Source organism: Micromesistius poutassou (assembly GCF_964030765.1).
Source record: "Micromesistius poutassou genome assembly, chromosome: 6".
NCBI classification, from domain to species: domain Eukaryota; kingdom Metazoa; phylum Chordata; class Actinopteri; order Gadiformes; family Gadidae; genus Micromesistius; species Micromesistius poutassou.
The window spans coordinates 17,018,867-17,037,855 of record NC_140276.1 but is presented as its reverse complement, the minus strand read 5'-3'; the positions used below and the strand labels follow the sequence as shown (position 1 = coordinate 17,037,855).

The following is an 18,989-nucleotide window of genomic DNA, read 5'->3' as shown; positions in this document are numbered from 1 at the left end:
TCCTCATAAATGAATAAAAATGTATATATTTCAAAATGGGATTATCATTTATAAACAGATGGTCAAATACAGATAAGAACATGCTGTGTATATACAGCGTTTTCTTCATTTATGGAAGTCAGCGTTGTGGCTGATTCAGTACTGCATTATGTTAGTAGTCGGGGTAAAGGCTCCTTATTATACTCATGTTCCTCTTCCTATCCTATTGCTTTTTATACAAGTGTCAGCTTTTCTTTACTAGTGTGTTAATGCAACATGTGTACATTTGATGTGGCATCTCTTTACTCATTACATACTGTGATACATGTCTTAATACTCATTACATACTGTGATACATGTGGTATCATCTCTTAGTACTCATTACGTACTGTGATACATGTCTTAATACTCATTACGTACTGTGATACATGTGGTATCATCTCTTAGTACTCATTACGTACTGTGATACATGTGGTATCTTAGTACTCATTACATACTGTGATACATGTGTGGATGTAGCTGATGGGGATGTTGGACGTTGAAGATGATCGTTAGGACGTCCCAGAGAGGGTCTGCTTGTTCTAGTGATGAGGATCAACTCTCATTTCCGTCTTCTCTTGAAGGCCAACAGCAACCGAGAGAAGGGACATAGAGCAGCGTTATAGACATCCACTCCTCAGGTATAGGACCACTGTACAGAGACCAGTGCCCCCCGGTGTCATTAAGCCTCCCATCCATAGACATCTTATAAGATGTCTATGCTCCCACCACCAGGGGAGCCCTCCTTGCAGCGTATTCCCAGAATGCACAGCGAGCCGCAGACTGCTTCTATTAAAGCTTCAGACTTCCGTCCGCTCGGTCCATTCCTTCTCAGCGCGGTGCGGTGACTCCATGCTCCTGGTAAGTTTCTTATAGTGTCATATATAAATAAATATTTCTGTGCGTGGTGGATCCGTTGTGTTAGAACCAGGCTTTGTATTTGTATATAACTATTTGTTCTGCGGTGATTTTGACGGTATGTGGTATACATTTTGTAAGAAAAGTAGACCACGTGCGGCCAGTATTGCGCTGCAGACGTCAGAGACTCTAGTCATTAACCCTCCACGGTCTGACGTCACTACGGTCCAGTTCATTAACCCTCCAGCGGGCTGACGTCACTACGGTCCAGTTCATTCTGTCGGCCTTCAGTAAAACGGCACGAATCCTTCGAGGCCAGCCCGCTAGCGTCTGGGACCGTCCGCACCATGCGGCCCCCCCCGCCGACTTGAACTCAGTCAGCTGCCCGGGCCCCAGTGCCCGGGCCCCCACCGTCCAGCACTCAGTCAGCTGCCCAGCTTCCAGTGCTGGTCCCAGTGTTACAGTGCTGGGAGAGGAAGCCCCGTAACCGCGACGGTTCTGCCGCCTCTGTTTTAGAGCTGGCTCTGCCGAAGCATTGCAGGGTTCGACCCAACGAGAGTGGCCTGGTCCGATCCCAGCGGGCCAGGCCTAGTGTCGGGTCACACAACCCTAACCCTTAACCCTGGTCCGGTCCCAGCGGGCCAGGCTAGTGTCGGGTCACAACCCTAAGCCTTTACCATGTGCATGTTAACGCCGCGGTCGAAGCACTAAGATTCGGTTAGGTGTTTAATTAAACATTAAATTTGAATTCTCATTGTGACTTTTGAGGTGGACCATTTATATGAGTGTGCCTCACTAACTCTGTTCTACCTTCTGTAGGCATGATGTCCCAGATTGCTTATCCAATGGTAAGTTGACTTTTTTTTGTCCCGCTACATTAATACTTAAATTTAAGCAGAATTGATATGCAGTGATGATTGCAAAAAAACACATCATGCTGACAAATACCGTGGTGACTATTTTCCCTGAGCATATTGGGCAAGGTCTGCATGAGATATTACTTAATTCATTTATGACTCAAATCTATCTTTCTCATCAGGTTGTCCCGACACTGGTGTTGCTCCAGGCCCTGAAGGTTGGCTGAGGGTCTGTGGAGCCTTGATGGGATTTGTGCGCTCGACACGACAAATGCAGGTAAAGACTTCACCATCTAGTTATAATTCTACACATTTAAAACCCAGTGAGTACTCTCATGGCATGAGTATTCGCTCGGCTGTGGAATCCAAACACTGGCAGAGAAAGCTCGGGGCTTTGGCACAGATCCACTAGACCTCATCTACCAGGACCTGACTAAGCCCTGAAACATACAGACTAGTGTTGATGAGGTGTGTACATGTGATGCGGTTTGCCTCGTTCTAAAACCACTTTATTTCCAACAGGCGACCTGCTGAGCTAAGATGGAGCTGGTTCTGCTGCAACCGGTTGGACAATGCGTGAGGTGGTGGACGACAGGCTGGGTCACGGTGTAGCTGACGTGAAGTCTAACTTCTGCCCTTCATGACAGCCAGGCCACCAAAGACGACCACAGAAGCAGGTACATGTGAGAAATGAGCTCCAATAGATTCAGTAGGAGACCGGTGTTCCTTGAAAACCCAATTTGTATACTGCCATGGCATGAGTATTCGCTCAGCTCTGGAATCCAAGCATTGGGAGAGAAAGCTCGGGGCTTTGGCACAGAACCAGTAGACCTCATCTACCAGGACCTGACTAAGCCCTGAAACATACAGACTAGTGTTAATAAGGTGTGTACATGTGATGCCTTTTGCCTCGTTCTAAAACCACTTTATTTCCAACAGGTGTCGCTCTGCTGGTTCTTCTGCTGGTTGACCAACACTGGGGCACGGTGGACGAGGGCTCGCTGTAGCACACGGCCATGTTTGTTACTTTATCGCAGGCGCCCCGAAGACTACAACAGAAGCAGGTAAAGCACGTCTCTTCAGCATTAAACGGTTAGTTCTTAAACCCAGTGAGTACTCTCATGGCATGAGTATTCGCTCGGCTGTGGAATCCAAACACTGGCAGAGAAAGCTCGGGGCTTTGGCACAGATCCACTAGACCTCATCTACCAGGACCTGACTAAGCCCTGAAACAGACGGACTAGTACCAGTGTTGTGTTGGCTGGTGGGGGGGCCCTGCCTTCATGTGACGTTCCTAACTGATCTTGTGCTTTCTTGCAGGTGTGGAATGACGCTTGCTACCGGACTGCTCTGGAATATCTTCTGTTCCTATTAATCCTTGTAGAAATTGTTGCTCTGTTGAATTAAAAGTTTTTGCTTTTATTTGTGTGCAAGGTGATTTGATTTTACTTGAGCCTTTTTTGTTTCTTCTACTGGAGATGTCTGGTCACTGGGGCATACAAAATAAATAAAAGGCAAAGTACCAGGCAGTGATCTGAAATGGATGCAACTCCATTTACCAGCTGGCGATGCCATTGGCTTTACATTACTAGTTAACTTGACTAGTGGCTTCACTTCCTCAAGCTGGGCTCTGATCTTGTCATTTCACTATCGTCAGTGACTATTCTCCACAACAGTGGATTAAGTTTAACTCAAGGAGATGCAAAAATATTCGGACTGCCATTAATGTTCCACAGCGGTAGTCTGATGGGATTATCTGGTCACCTGAGGGAATTGGTATAGATTGGAACTCGAAGCGCCCTCTAGTCGCCAACATGGGAACTTGCGACGTAAAGTCTGCTGTGAAACGTAACGAAGGCAGAGACCTGACTGCTTTGAGACAACTGGGAAAGAGTCCGGTCATTCGATTTTGCTTGAACTTACCTAGTTTGCCACATGGGACCCTGCACTGCATAGTCATTTTCGCTCAGCTTTATTACGAATCGAAAATATAGTCAACGTATATCTTTAGTGACTGAGAACAAAAGCCTCTACACTATGTCCTTAACGCTGTGGCCGGCTGATCCAATCTGCATCACTGACAACTTCTGGATTTATTTGTCCATTCTCTAAATGCTCAATAACTGGGTTGCACGGAACAAAAAACACCTAATAAAAATCAATATTTGTGATTGTATTTGTACCGTTATCCGCTTGACGTTTAATTGAGACCCAATCGTCTTGGACTTCCTTCCGCAAGACTTGACCTGACTTGGACCTTCAACCCCGGCCTGCAGACTTGGACGGCTGGACCAGAGGCTTTGAGATGTGAAAGCCAAGGCGTAAATAAAGCATAGGTTGTCTAATTAAGTCTTTCCCCTTCTATTTCTATTTTCTCAATCACTTCAGTGATTTCCATATAAACATGGCTGGCCAAAAACATTTAATGCTAAATGTGCCTATTTGTGATCCCATTGATCCCAATGATCAGGCCCTTTATATCTCGGATCAGCTCATATATAAAAATGCATCCTCGGTGCCTCCCAAGCCCTAGACTTCATGCTGCTTCTCTAAAACACTCCCCTGCTTGTAACTTGAAGTGGTCGAAAGGAATCGGAAGGAGACGGTAGGAAATCCTTTTGGATTGCAGCTTTGTGTTCGGGACTTCTCGTTGTCCACAGAACCGTTCGGGTATCAAATAAAAATACTGGATTGGGTATGTGTTTGATTACTGCTATTATAGCTACACTAGATGGCGCTATTGGCTGTCTGTGAGACAGCCCATCTAGCGAGTAGTTTGGATAATCCTCTTGAACTACTCGCTGATATCAGTTGAAGCTGCATGTTGGACCGACATTTAAAATAGAGTATTAACTTTCCTAGCAACTGCCTACTCGTCGTATTTCATACACCAAGAAACATTACTGCTTAGTTTGTGTGTAAGTGTAAGAGGAGGACAAATTGAGAGACAAAGAAGACAAACAGAGGCCACCCACTACCCACTGTTTGGTAAACTGCTGCTTCTCCTAGTTTAATATTAATAGAGTTTACATCAAAATGTTCAGCTTCTTCTACTGTCACTTACATTTAGGCCTACATATCTGAGCGACTTATAGTCTTTAGTTATTGGTTTGAGAGTCATGCTCTCACATACACATACACATACTAGAATGTTCAGATCATAGAAGCAATCTGTAATGTCACATTTTGTACAACTTTTGGTTTACAATACATTCAAATTTTTGCAGTATGGCATGGTCCACCTTACCAATCACAGAATTCATTGTTTACACACCTTTTTTTATCCTTTTTATTGTAGGGTGAGATGGACAGGAAGGTATGGGAGAGAGAGGGGAGGACATGCAGCAAAAGACCACGGGCAGGAATCTAACCAGGTGTCAGCGGTAAGGACTGGGCCTTAATGGTACGAACTCTACATGGTGAACCACCAGGGCGCCCCATTTATTCACACACACACACACACACACACACACACACACACACACACACACACACACACACACACACACACACACACACACACACACACACACACCCCCCCCCCCACACACACACACACACACACACACACACACACACACACAGTATGTATACATCTGATCACGTCTCTCACTCACACACATCAAAATATTCTCTACTTTTATGATTAAAATGAACCATGGTTCATGTTATTAAATGGTATTTACAAAAAAGAAAAAATAGGAATTTAAGATTAAGCCGTGTAATCTATTAAAAAACATGATGAAACAATGTGCAACTCTATCCTCGAAATCTCTGGCGTGCGGCTTAGTTTACTGAGATGAACCCAAATACAGGATGACTTAAGTTAATTGCAACATCTTGTTTTAACATTAAGATGCCATGTTTAAACATTGTTTTAGCAGTGAGTCACAATCATTTAAGCGTCTGTTTGGCTTAAAGGCTGCTTCACCGTGTCCCAACTGTCCTTCACACCTGTGTGGTAATTCAAATAACACTAAGCTTCACAGAGCAAGTGTAACCAATAAACAGAACTCAGGGTTGTGATAGCAATTTACTATCAATCCAAATTTATTCAATAGTTGATGGATTGAAACGCATCGTACTTCATCATAACGAAAATCAAGTAAATCATGTAACAGTATACTTTAAACACATAGGAATACAATTCTATTTCGGTTAACCCTCAATTGGAATAAGAAAAATAAATACCGAACGGTCTTCTTATTCAAAAAGAAAAGTCCTTGTATTGTCTTTAGCGACAAGAAAGAGTAATAACGTAAAAATAAAGTAAAGTAAAGTAAAGTGCTGGCCAGCAAAAACAATATTATAGAGCTCTATATGTGTGTGCGATTGAAGTGGTTTTGCCTGCAATCCTCAGGGACGGTCAGAAGATGACAACGGCTCCTCACGATCCACTGGGAGGAGCAGCTCAGGAACCAGCGGCCGTCACCTTCATCAACGTTCACAAGCTCGGCGGAGCTCCCTTCCAACGGTCTTCTTAATACACTTTGCCGACGGGCCTCAGTCTTATCATTAAAATTAAACCGAGTAGGCCTACTTTATACAGTAAGTATTGCACTTAAATCACTTAAAACAAATTAAACTCCGAAATAAAACAGTAGTAGGATTCCAGCTTGTCCACAGTTTTCTTGGATGCATTGAAGAGAGAAGATAACCGCTTAACTATCTCCAAGGAAACGATAAAACAACAACGTAAACATACCGGTTTTTTTTTTATCTCCAAGGAAACGATAAACATCAACGTAAACATACGTAACATTAAAAAAAAATGGTCGTAACACTTAAGGAAACACACACCAATAACAATGATACTACATGAAAGGATTAGCTGACTGAAAATACAGCTGGGTTACACAAGCAGTGAGGCATTCTGCTCATTGATTGTTGACGCAAACTGGTGAAGCTCAAAGGCTATACGGGCTATAACAGTAGCATTAGCTCGACAGAATGATGAAGATTGAGGAAGCTGGCTAGCGCCACTTGATGCAGTTTGAACAAGACAGGACAACAAAACAATATAAAAACAGCAAGCTATATAAATACATTTAAAAATCCAAAGCGTCGCACATACTTTGTAACCAAGGCCAATTCACTCCGCCTGTGTGGAAAACAGGAAATCATTGTCCACTTTCAGCTAGTGTGTGCCACGCGTGTGTCGCAGCAGACATCCATGGGTCTGATCTTTGTTGGCTAGTTGACAGATGATTCCGTGAGTGCAGCGACCTCATGGTTCTTGAGAGAAACATGGAGTGGTCTGCAGTCAACGTGTTCCAGGTCTTTGACATTCAGAGGCGGCCTAGTAGACAGCAACACTCACTTTGGGAGACTACTTTCAATCATTCATTTTCCCCATTCCTTTTTTCCACATCCGGGGCTGTGAAAGACATACAAACACATGCAATTAACACTAAAAGCCACTGGACATTAAATACGTAATCACGTTATTACTTCATTTCCATGTTTGGATCATTCAACAACTTGTTTGAATTATCCAATTCAAAGTTCCTCCTCATCGTGGGGAGCAGCTTAAGCAGGGGGCCCCAGACTTCCCTTTCCCGGGCCACATTGACCAGCTCTGACGGGGGGATCCCGAGGCGTTCCCAGGCCAGTGTTGAGATATAATCTCTCCACCTAGTCCTGGGTCTTCCCCGGGGTCTCCTCCCCACTGGTCGTGCCTGGAACACCTCCCAAGGGAGGCGTCCAGTGGGCATCCTTACCAGATGCCTGAACCACCTCAACTGACTCCTTTCTAAGCAAAGGAGCAGCGGCTCTAATCCGAGTTCCTCCCGGATGACTGAACTTCTCACTCTATCCCTAAGGGAGAAACCAGCCACCCTCCTGAGAAAACTCATCTCGGCCGCTTGTATCCGCGATCTCGTCCTTTCGGTCATCACCCATCCCTCATGACCATAGGTGAGGGTAGGAACGAAGATCGACCGGTAGATCGAGAGCTTTGCCTTGCGGCTCAGCTCTCTTTTCGTCACAACAGTGCGGTAAAGCGAACGCAATACCGCCCCTGCTGCTCCGATTCTCCGGCCAATCTCACGCTCCATCGTACCCTCACTCGCGAACAAGACCCTGAGGTACTTAAACTCCTTCACTTGGGCTAAGGACTCATTTCCTACCCGGAGAAGGCAATCCACCGGTTTCCTGCTAAGTTTCCCCAAACCGTTCATCCCGCCTACGCTCTCACATTTGGCAAAAGGAGCTGGCGCTCAGAAAAAGAGGCTACGTGGACACGGCAGAATTCTTCTTGGACATTTACAAATGGGTCATCACAATGGCCATAACATGAACATTGAACAATGTTTCTATGTCTCTCAACCAGGTGACTTATTAACCACGGTGAAGGTTGCCTCAGTTGTGTCATTTGAGAAAGTTTGTTTTTGCATCACCTGTAGTATTAGTTATTGACTTATTGATTAATTTCATAGTTAGTAGTGCTATTTCAAGCTAGTGGTGCTAAATGTAACCTTTTCTTTGCTATGCGCTCCTAAACGTGACCTCCTGCAGTGTCCGTTTTGTCATTTGGTCCTAGGTCAAGTGGAAACAATACATTTTGGAACCAGTAGAATAATATTAAAACAGTTAAAACAATACGTACATTTGTTCTTCAGTTTAAAATCACAATCATCATTCATGCATTGCAGTTATTTCTTGGTTACTACGGTGACTGACCTTCACCTGCATCGTCTGCTTTCTTGCACAAAGCTGAGGAGAAACCACAGAACAAGAAGATGGCATTATTTTACTGTGACAGTGGAAAGAATGACCACTGTCCTACAGGTATCAACATGAGCCGGTCTGAAAAGTTTGCCTTTTGTCCAGGACTGGATGTTATGGAGTCCATTTTGTTTTCATTACAAATATACGTTTGAAAATAACATTTCATGGACATGCTCTTATACACATACAGCTGTCATAGAAAGCCCGGTGTGGCTCTGGAAGTCATAAACTTCCATGAAGGAATAGTCCAAATCAGGAACCTAAAGTGAAACACTACAGAACCACATGTTTAAACCAAGGCCCTGGGATGACCTGAACATCGCCAACAGGAACTAATTAAACTAATGGGATTGGGGGTTCTATCATATAAATAGGGTGTAGATATACATTTAACCAAAAAAACCTCACATATCCACTTCTTTAGACGTATGGAAAATGAATGATCTGGAACTGGGTCAGGAAGAAAACTTAGGTCAATATTGCGGACACTTAACACATGTAATAAAACATGTTGTAATTCGTGAAACGCATCGTGTTCAAGCATTCTAAGCCTATCCATTTGACAGACATTTGGCCCTCCATGTAGTTATTTTCTTTTGCTATGCTTGAATCAATATATATATGTATAACTCTATCAATAGATGTATAACTCTATAAATATATGTATGTATATATATATATATATATATATATATATATATAGAGCTATTGATAGATAAATCTCAATACTATATATCTTTCTTGCGAGAGACCTTGAAAAAGTTGATTGAAAAGATACTTACAGAACAATTACGGCAATCAGAGCAACAATGGCAAATATGGCAAGAATTATTCCGAAAATCTCCCCACCATTTAAACCTGCAAAGGTGAAAATTAAAATAAACATTAAAGGTACCATCACGGCATCAACATGCTCACACACACAACGTTAATCCTTTGTCTCAACCTGCAACCTTTGCAATAACACACACTTTGATCCGTGACCCAGCAGCATGTAAGTCAGGCTTCTTTGTGTTTCTTTACATGTGAATAGCACAATCTAAATCAAAGTAACAGACCTTATCCATCTAGCGGCCAGATACGAAGAGGACTACTGGAAACATGCTAGGCGGTCCCTTAACATATTGACCGGCCTAGCAACCGTAACGCATTTAGAAGGCAACGGGACTAGAGGTGATCAATGAACGAGCAGCTAACGTGATCCTCTCTGTTCAAAGCAGTTAGCTGACCACTGCAGCCTTATGAAGAGTCAAAAGTGCCCAATAGCCCATTGGCACACTCATATGTCTTTGGGCATGAAGTAAGACAAGCTAAATGGAAATAAACTGTTGTGCATTTCATTTAGTGGAAAAACGTATATAAATAGATCTTGGTATTGTTAATTGTTAACTTTGTATTGTTAACTTTGTATTGTTGATTGTGTTTGCATCGCACTGTTGCTTACCGGTTGTAATTCACATAAAATAAAATATATCAAGCATGGTTCATTTCACCTAACCTAATGGTTCCTAATCGACTGTCCCAACTGACCGACTAAACTGTCAAACAAACTGATCATTGAAATAAAGAGGGAGGTTTGCGTTCATTTCCAGGTAGAATAAGGCTACTATGGACAAGACTTCTAACGTTAGCCCTGGTCGGGACAGGAGAATACCCCATGAGAATGTTCAGTAGTGTCATGTTTGGCCCTCATTTTGTTTTATACTGAGAGTTTGGATGTATGAGGTGAACAGGCTAGGGTTCAGCCTAACACAGAAACAAAAAATGCCTGTTTAATTGACTTATTGGAGAAGTGATAATGTTTGCACATTGCCTAAACAATGCCTTCTGGTCAGATTGCACGTGCTATTAAGAAACAAATGCACAAAACCTATCCGATCCTATTGATTGCAAAAGTCAAGGTGCGCAGATTCCACACTCTGACACGCGTGCGTGTGTGTGTGTATTTCTTATGCAATTCTACATTTCAAAATACTAATTGAGAGTAAACGCACCACTTCCCAAATCCTATTCTACAAATTAAAGCCTTTGCAACACAATTACCTTTATACGACCCTTCAGTGTTGACATACCTGGTACTGGTTTATAGAGTGGATTGTCCGTGGGCATGCTGGTGTTGCTGGTCCTCACACAGGTGATCAGCCTGCAGAAGAACTTCTCAGGGGTATCAGAACTGTTCATATTCTTCAGCTGATCACCCTTGGTCCACTCTCCTTCGTCTTTCTTCCATTCGTAGGTGACCGGTCCCAGATCCTTGGTTTCAGCGGTACACTTCAGAGCACAACTGACGTCACACACCAGCGGCTGGGTCGTTATACTGGGCGTCGGAGGGGGCCCTGGTCAGGTGAAAAGAACACAAGAACATAAATGAGGTCTTCCCTTTGCTGTTTATCTCTACACCCCCCAGACCATTAAAAAAAAACTTTCAGGGCTCACTACAACATTTCCCACTAGTAGCATTTGTGCCCCCAACATTTTTATTTCAATTCAAAAAAATAATGTATTGCGTAGGTGGTCGTTTTCTTGCCAGTGCGTAAATCTGTGTCTGTCTGTCTGCAGTCTAGAGCCCTGTCACTTTTCATATATTTGCATATTGTGGCAACCCGGCTCAGTCCCAATCAACGTGATGCAGAGCACCTGAGGAGCCGGGATGAAGCAGGCTTAAAAGGCAGGCTTCCACACCCATTCAGGGCTCTCTCTTGGCTGGAGTGGAAGGAGAGTCCAGCTGTTGTGGCTGTGCCACCCGATCATCTTTTAGTTATTTTTACAAGAAAGACTTTAAGTTTGATTAAACGTGCCATTGTGGCTTTAACATCTAAGATTTGTGTGCTGATTGAAGCAAGGCGGGTTCACTCCCAGAGGCGGGTTACCACAATATTTGCGAACTGATGGTAAAGGTTAGGTTAGCTTTCGTCCCAATATCCCGGCACTGCCAATGCAATCCAGCCGTAAGATATGGGCTGATTTGTTTTATTACCCTAATGCCCCAGGCCATGCGTTTTGCCAAATTTTTTTAACCACTAATATTGCTCAGAATAGCACCAAACCTCTGCAGTAGCATGACTAGGGTCCCTACACATGAAAACAAAGCACCAACAATGTAGTTAGTGAACCCGGAGTTTATTTAAAAATGAGATAAGCCCCCATTTGTTTGGGCTCAGGTCAATAGATGGAACACACACATGCACACACGCACGCGCACATCATAAGTCCTGTATGTTCCTGTATGTTAAGTAAGTAAATTTCCCATTCATTTTGATTCGGAGCCAAAATTCATTTAGAAAACCGAAAAAAAGGCAAAAGGTACAAGATTGTACAATATTTGTGAGATTAGTATAGTGTTTATATTGTTAATAAAAGGTGAAAAACTAAGACACAGAAGATGATTATGATGATTATTTAAGGCAGCAACGTTACTCGTTTATAATACATGTGAATTCAGTTATGTATTCATTCACCATTATGTATTCCTAGCATTTATGCTAACCAAATTACTATATAGCACTGCTATATTATTTATATTATTTATTTACCTGTAATACTCACTGCAGCATGATAACGACATGATTAGTACAACTCATGTCAGCTACCTTATTAGCAGCCAGCCTGCAAAATTCACCTCAACCCTGTATGTCTTCTCCTTCATACTGACCCTGACAGAACCCACAAAAACGAAACATAATTGATTCATACGTTAATACCCGGAGAAAAGTGAAACAAATTGAAATTGGCAGCCTGTGGCATGTGGCATGTATTTGCCCTCTGCCTAGTTCCAGAGATCAAGTCTGAAAATAACCTTCATGGTTTATAGAAACACTGGAGAAAGTTACATGCTTTAGACATAAAATATACAATATCTACCATTTACCAATTAACTGATTAGAGTGGTAGAATGGAATAGGAATTATATATTTATGTTACCAATGTTCTTGTTCAGAGTGGGAATGAGTGAACGGAGGCCTACCAATTATGCTGAGAGTTGTTTCAGTGTCTTCAGTATGTCCACCGCTGACCCCATCGTGTATAATGAAGCATTTATATTTCCCTTCGTCTGAGACTTTCAGATTCCGAAAGGTTACCGTGTAATCCGTATGATTCAAGTCGGTGTGATTTCGCTCGTCGATTGTCTTTTTCGTCTGAGCATTATATCCAATTATAAGATCTTGCTTCTTGTCTTTGCCTTCTACTTGAAAGCTAATAGACCTTACTGGGAGTTCCTTCATAGCGGAGTTGCATCGAAAGACGACCCTCCCTCCGATCTCTCCATAAAGAAGAGGGTCAGTAAAACCTGAAAGAGAAAGGTCGCAACTTATTTAGAGAACTTCAAGTCTGAAACTAATGAATCCAAACTGTGTCTCTCTATAGCCTCCGCATCACATTATTGCAACACACAGACAGAACCCCACAACATGAATATGTGTTACCAAACAACTAGTATGTGTATTGGCTGCTCATTTGGCAATGCTTGCTATAGTCAGCGTTTTTATATATATTGTCATTCATTTTTGCCAAGAAAATCAACACTGCCTGCAACTATAAGAGAAAATTTACACAGACATTGAGATGGACCTTGGCCAACCTTTGTAAGAGTATGACCGGTATGCTATGTTATGTTGTGTCAACTTTGGTATGAAGGTATGAAGGATTGCCTGATGTCTTGTACCTGCATCTCAGTTCATCTTAATGCGTCTGCGGAATGTGGACCTACAGGCTGAAGGGTGTGGTAAATGTTGCCCTCGTACAAGGCATTAGATGTGTCCAGTGGCGGAGCCAGACTTTTTTTCAAGGGGTGGCACGAGGGTGACCGAGGCTTTATAGGGGGGTCCATATTGAATTGTTGACGGGGGGAGGACGAACGCGATTGTCGACGGGGGGGGGGGGGGGGGCTTTCATCGGAACATACAGTGAACTGACTAGGGGTGGCACCTGGGGTGGCCAGTCAGTCAGTCACGTGGCTCCGCCACTGGATGTGTCCACATCAAACCTTTTGGTATGGCTGCATACAAAGTGGAATAGGCTATTTATGTTTGGAGTAAATTTGCCAGAATTTGCAACGATTCTGGCAATTCTTATTCAATTATGATGTAAGGCCATTAGAGTAACAGCTCAAATTATTATGTTATTAGAACTCTTACAACTGAAATATTTTCTTACCTTTGACAAAGAGGTTAAATCCCAGCAGTATGAATAGCATCTTCATCTGGGAAAGACATACATTAAAAAAGTTAATCTTAATTCTTAAACATAACAAATACAAACCAGCGACCCAGCTTCAGTTCAGACTTCGCTTTTTACACTAGGCCTTTCTACCAGTAGATTGACAAGCACTTCTGGGTAGTTGTACTCACATGTTGGGACAATAATATTTACTGTGCTTAAAAGCTGGTACACATCACGTCTTTGTGATGTGGAGAACATTTCAGCTGCAACATTAGCTTATTGATATCCAAGCTTTGGATATGAGAAAGGTTTTTGAGATGTGTGAGGTGTAAAAAAGAACAGAATTCTACCCTGAAAAAAAACAACACATGTGACTGCAATGCAAAAATAACCCACTTTTTAATAAATTGTGGCAGGATATTTGACATAGCAAACAATTTTACATTGTCATTCACATTGTATCTTAAAAATAAAACACATTTAAGCTGTATTAGTCGAGGAAAGAACAAGGAAAGAACCCTTTCAAACTTTGAATTTGTCTGTGTTTATATATGTGAACCACTAAATGTCAATACTCTTCAATGTCAATGTCAGTGCTCCTACTGCCTTTCTGTCTTGCATTTTTAGGTTTAGTTTTCCAACTCCTGCTACCCAAACTTTTAATGCTGACAGATAAAACCCAATTAGTAATGTTACTTTCACAAAAAGTAATCAGTAATAAATGGTGCCTTTCACAAGATTGTAAATAAATAAATACAATACATGGCTAGCGAGGCTAGCCTCGCTAGCCAATGGTGATCCTAACGTTGAAGTTGACAGAAGCCGCAGTAACGTTAACTGTTCGGTGATCCAAATTGTCTCCATCCTTCCTGCTCTGGTTAATGTGTGACGTTGATTCTGCAGTGTTCTTATTTAGCCATTTTCGGATATCCATTATCCTTTTTTCAATAGAGGGTGCACACAATTGAATTGGGGGTGCAATGCATGCTTATGCACCCCTGTGTAACCGGGCCTGGGCTGGACGCCTGCTTCGCATTGAGGAATACATTCGCACAGACACATCTCTGTGAAACAATTCCAGCGTGAATCACGGCACCACCATACCCCTGTACATTTTCAAGCTTTGATGTCATTACTGCCCGCCTACCTCGCTACTAAATGTTGTTGACAAACCTCATTTTATACATTTTACATTTTTTACAAATTACTTGAAGGCCGCCGTGGCAGTACGCCTACCTAACCTAGCTCAATGTCGGCGACAAGCTCTAACTTGAAACTCACTGTGTGTAAAGCAGAAAGTGTGAACTGTATGAAAAGAGAGTCTTACACTTAACACCTGACTATAAAGTAAAGAAATGGTGGAATAAACTCACCCAGGAGAGGATGTATCAAGACAAGTTTTCACATATACCGCTCTTCTAGTCCAATCTACTTCCTGATTCAGGACGGTGGCTGTGTGTGTGTGTGTGTGTGTGTGTGTGTGTGTGTGTGTGTGTGAGAGAGAGAGAGAGATATAGAGCTATTGCTTAGACTTGGCAGCACGATTCTTTAATTATCTCTCTTAAATATATCTTTTTTAATCCTTTTTCTGCTGTCCCTCTCATCATGCCTTTCATGGTTCCTTCTTGATCCTTTAAGTCCACCGTGTCACAACACTGAATATTAAACATGCAAATGTGATCTAAACACAATGCTGGACGGAAGACAAGTAGGTGGTCTGTACATTGTATCAGCACACGGCCAGCGCCGTCGTATAGGGGGGAAAGGTTATGACAATTATAAGGGCCCACAGCCCGCTAGGGCCCACACACAGCCCCCAGTAGCCTCTATGACAAAATGATTATGCATACACTGAACTAATATATATTCATATGAATGAATCCGAATTAAAACAAAGCCACAAATCATACAATATTCTAATTTTAATAATTTCAATAATCCCCTTAGCCCCTTCTTAAAAAATGTTGACGGGGGTGGGTGGGGCGTTCGATCGCGGACGAGCACTTTTGCGGGCGCGATTGTTGAAGAACACTCAGAGGGCACTTTTTAATACGAGGCAAAAAGGGCAGGGGCTCAAGCACCCCTATGGCCCTATGTGTGCACGTGCCTGGGTCTTCCCATGGTTCTTCCTCATCGGAAGTGAGTGAGCGATGAGACTTACAGTGAACAGACAAGCCAATTGAAACTTTAATTGAGATTAGATGAGGCTTGTTGTTGTTTTTGATATTTGTTTTACAACAACGTATTCCATGTGCTCTTTGTTTCACTTGCACATTTAAGTTAAATGCTACATATTTACCTGTGGACTATCTTGAGCCAGGACACTTTGTTTTTTGCATATCAGTGCTTGATTGTTAAATACAATAAAATACTCACACCTATTTGTTGAGTGGTTAATTGAAAATGTATTTGCAATCAGAGGTGTAATAACATGTTGCAAATCAGGGAAATGAGAATAAGACAATTAATAATACATAATTTACACAATAATAGGCCTGCTCTGACTTGTTAAGTTGTTAAATGTAAAAAATGAAACAAATTGGGTGTATTACACCAGGCACCGTACTAAAATGAGTCTTGCTTTAATTCTCAGCCACAGATATATTATAATATATATATATATATAATTATATATATAATAATTATAATTATTCTTTCAGGGGGCCCAGAATTCCTAGCAACTGCCCTGCACACGGCACATGTGTATTCTATTCTCTGCTGCCTCCTGGTGACAGTCGGTCTGGCTTCATTTTATAAATACCAACGAGGGGTCAGCACAATGCAAAACCTTTGACAAACGTTGTGTCATCCCCATGGTTACGACCCATGACAAAAAAATCAAAGAATCAGAAACCCGAGTGATGGCTGGTTCAACCTGCTGTTTCAACCATTTTTGATTGCACCGACCACATGCATGCAGCCTCACCCAGCGCCCAGCATCCATTGAGTATTAGGAGTGAGGCTGCTTCATATGAGGCTGCTTAAATCAACAACTCACACACTCACAAGAATGTCTAGTATGAATGAAAGACATAATGTGATGGTTTTTTTATTGGTTCAGTCAAAATTAAACATTGGTTCTTGCTTCTTTCAGTTACTTATTGTAAATCGGGATAAACGCATCTGTTAAATGACAAAAATGTCAAAATAAAAGGAGCAAGAAGTGGCCAATGAGTGTTTAGGTAGGGGTTTCTGCCCCTCATGTGTAGCCTTTCATACCTGAACATGATATGAACTTCAAGCTACTTTAAACCGTATTTGCTAGCCGTCACTGGCTGTTAATTCACAACATGAACATAATTAGCTCTGTGTGTGTGTGTGTGTGTGTGTGTATGTGTGAGAGAGAGAGAGAGAGAGAGAGAGAGAGAGAGAGAGTGTGTGTGTGTGTGTGTGAAAATAAAACAAACTTTAGAGCGCAGGTGGACAGAAATCACCCATTGACTGCAAATTGTCACAGAACAGCAAATTAACAAAATGGGCTACAGACAGGCTTTAGCATACAGCTAAATAGATATAGTGAGATTGATATGTATGTAAACATTGGGAATCGTGTTTATTTGGTTAAATTATATTCTCATCGTTGGATATTTATTTAATAGTAGCAATCTAGCTGAGTAGGCCCTTTTCTTTTTGCTTAACTTTTTTTTTTTTGCTGCTGCCTTGGTGGGGAGAGCTGTTGGTTATCAGCCATAGAGACGAGTCCAAGTCCAAATTCAAGTCCCGCTAATGTCGGTCCACATAAAGATTCTGTTGGGAAAAATCAGTCTGTCTAGCTACTTAACCAGAGAAAATGAGACGGAGAGGTAATAAAGTCTGTCAGCACGAGGGCCTCGGATTTATTAAGTAAAATGGTAAAAGTGATACAGGTTTGCAAAGCGTGAACGATCGAATATTTCTAAGTCCCTATCAGCGCTGAGGTCGTCTGGAGCTTCGCCTCCTTGGAAGTTCTGCTTCAGAAGAGTGGGAGATGATCTGTGTGGTATAGTCTTATGCTGTGTTTCTCCTCCTAACGAGGTGTGTGTGCTTAGGGTAGGTGTTTGTGTGTGTCTCTGAGTGCTCATCTTGACCTTGAGCCTCTGGTCACTGATACAATTTATGAGTGCTCACTGTTCCTTCTGACCAGGTGCGAGGGGTTCCCAAGGAGTATCTTGGGAGTTATGGGTGCTATGTTATCAGTAGACTGGCTCCAGGGTTTGCGAATGTGTGGTGCATTGTCTGAGTCTCTAGCATCTCTCCATGTTGGGACATCCGGCCTCCGGCTCAGGCCTTGACCTGAAGAATAGCTGGTTATGTGTGTGTTAGTTTAGAACACGGGTTAACTATATTCGTAATGTACGTATCATGTGGTGTGTTCATAACGTACATATCATGTGGTGTGCTCATTGGGCTGTTTTTCCCATCAATTGCATATCTCGAAGATTGTCATGTGAGTTAATGTATCTTTCTCTATCTATTGCAAATAAGTTAACACGATGAAGATTGAGCCAGTCCCCATTTAGGCGGAACCTACGGTGGCCGAGAAGGGTCACAACACATGCAAATTCCAAAACACCTGCAAATTCAGAAAAACACCTGCAAATTCAGAAAAACACCTGCAAATTCAGAAAAACACCTGCAAACTCAGAAAACACCTGCATTGATTTCACAACACATGCGTTGCAAATATTCACAACACGAGCAAATAGGGAAACGAACTGCAAGTAATGACAACGGAAATGTTTCCGGGGGGACCAAGGAATGTCATGTATGTATGTGTGTTGGTTGTGCTGTGTTCTGTGCGATGGTGTTCAAAATAAATGCAACTTCCGTAGTCGTGCGGTGTATGGGGCACGGAAGTTGTAAACCATTTAAACCTGGGTTTCTGTCTCAATCTTTCTGTGCGTCGCCACATTGGTGTCAGAAGTGGGATTGAAAAAAGAACGATGGAGAAGAAAATCTTTCCCGAGTGGGGATTGCCTATGGCAGCGCGTCCAAAAAAAGAAGAGACAGATGACTGGCCCGGCGTTTCAGCTCCTGGCATGTCACCGGTCGCGACGGGCGCGACTGGTGCACAGCACCACCCAGTGGCCGATGGGGGAATCGCACGGTTGGCAGCGGTCGACCGCCCCCAGGTGGCCAGGCTGCCCAAATATTCCGGGACAACGCAGCTGGAACCTTACCTGGCGCAGTTCCGGATCGCTGCACTACATTATGGCTGGGGTGGGGACGAGTCAGCCACCCAGCTTGCCCTGGCGTTGGAGGGGACGGCGGTCCAAGTTCTTCTGGACCTGGCCCCAGCAGCCCAGCGGGACCTCCAGGCCTTGACCCGGGCGTTGGAAATGCGTTTTGGGCAGCGGGCGGTCGCTGACCACAGCCGGGAATTGCTAA

At 42.8% G+C, this 18,989-nt stretch overlaps 1 long non-coding RNA gene and 1 other non-coding gene across 4 annotated transcripts; both read left to right on the top strand.

Moving 5' to 3' along the window:
• The first annotated feature begins 850 nt into the window (after positions 1-850).
• Positions 851-3,155, top strand: LOC311345021. Of its 3 annotated transcripts, none has more exons than XR_014633650.1 (5): positions 851-879; positions 1,696-1,724; positions 1,916-2,010; positions 2,256-2,410; positions 2,673-3,155. It is a non-coding gene; the product is annotated as an uncharacterized lncRNA (long non-coding RNA). The 3 variants fall into 3 exon arrangements; XR_014633651.1 differs by lacking the exon at positions 851-879 and having other exon boundaries at positions 934-1,724; positions 2,673-2,797; positions 3,054-3,155; XR_014633652.1 differs by lacking the exon at positions 851-879 and having other exon boundaries at positions 934-1,724.
• LOC311349409 (small nucleolar RNA SNORA74) lies at positions 1,290-1,484 on the top strand. Its single transcript, XR_014636483.1, has one exon. It is a non-coding gene; the product is annotated as a small nucleolar RNA SNORA74 (small nucleolar RNA).
• Positions 3,156-18,989: the final 15,834 nt, after the last annotated feature.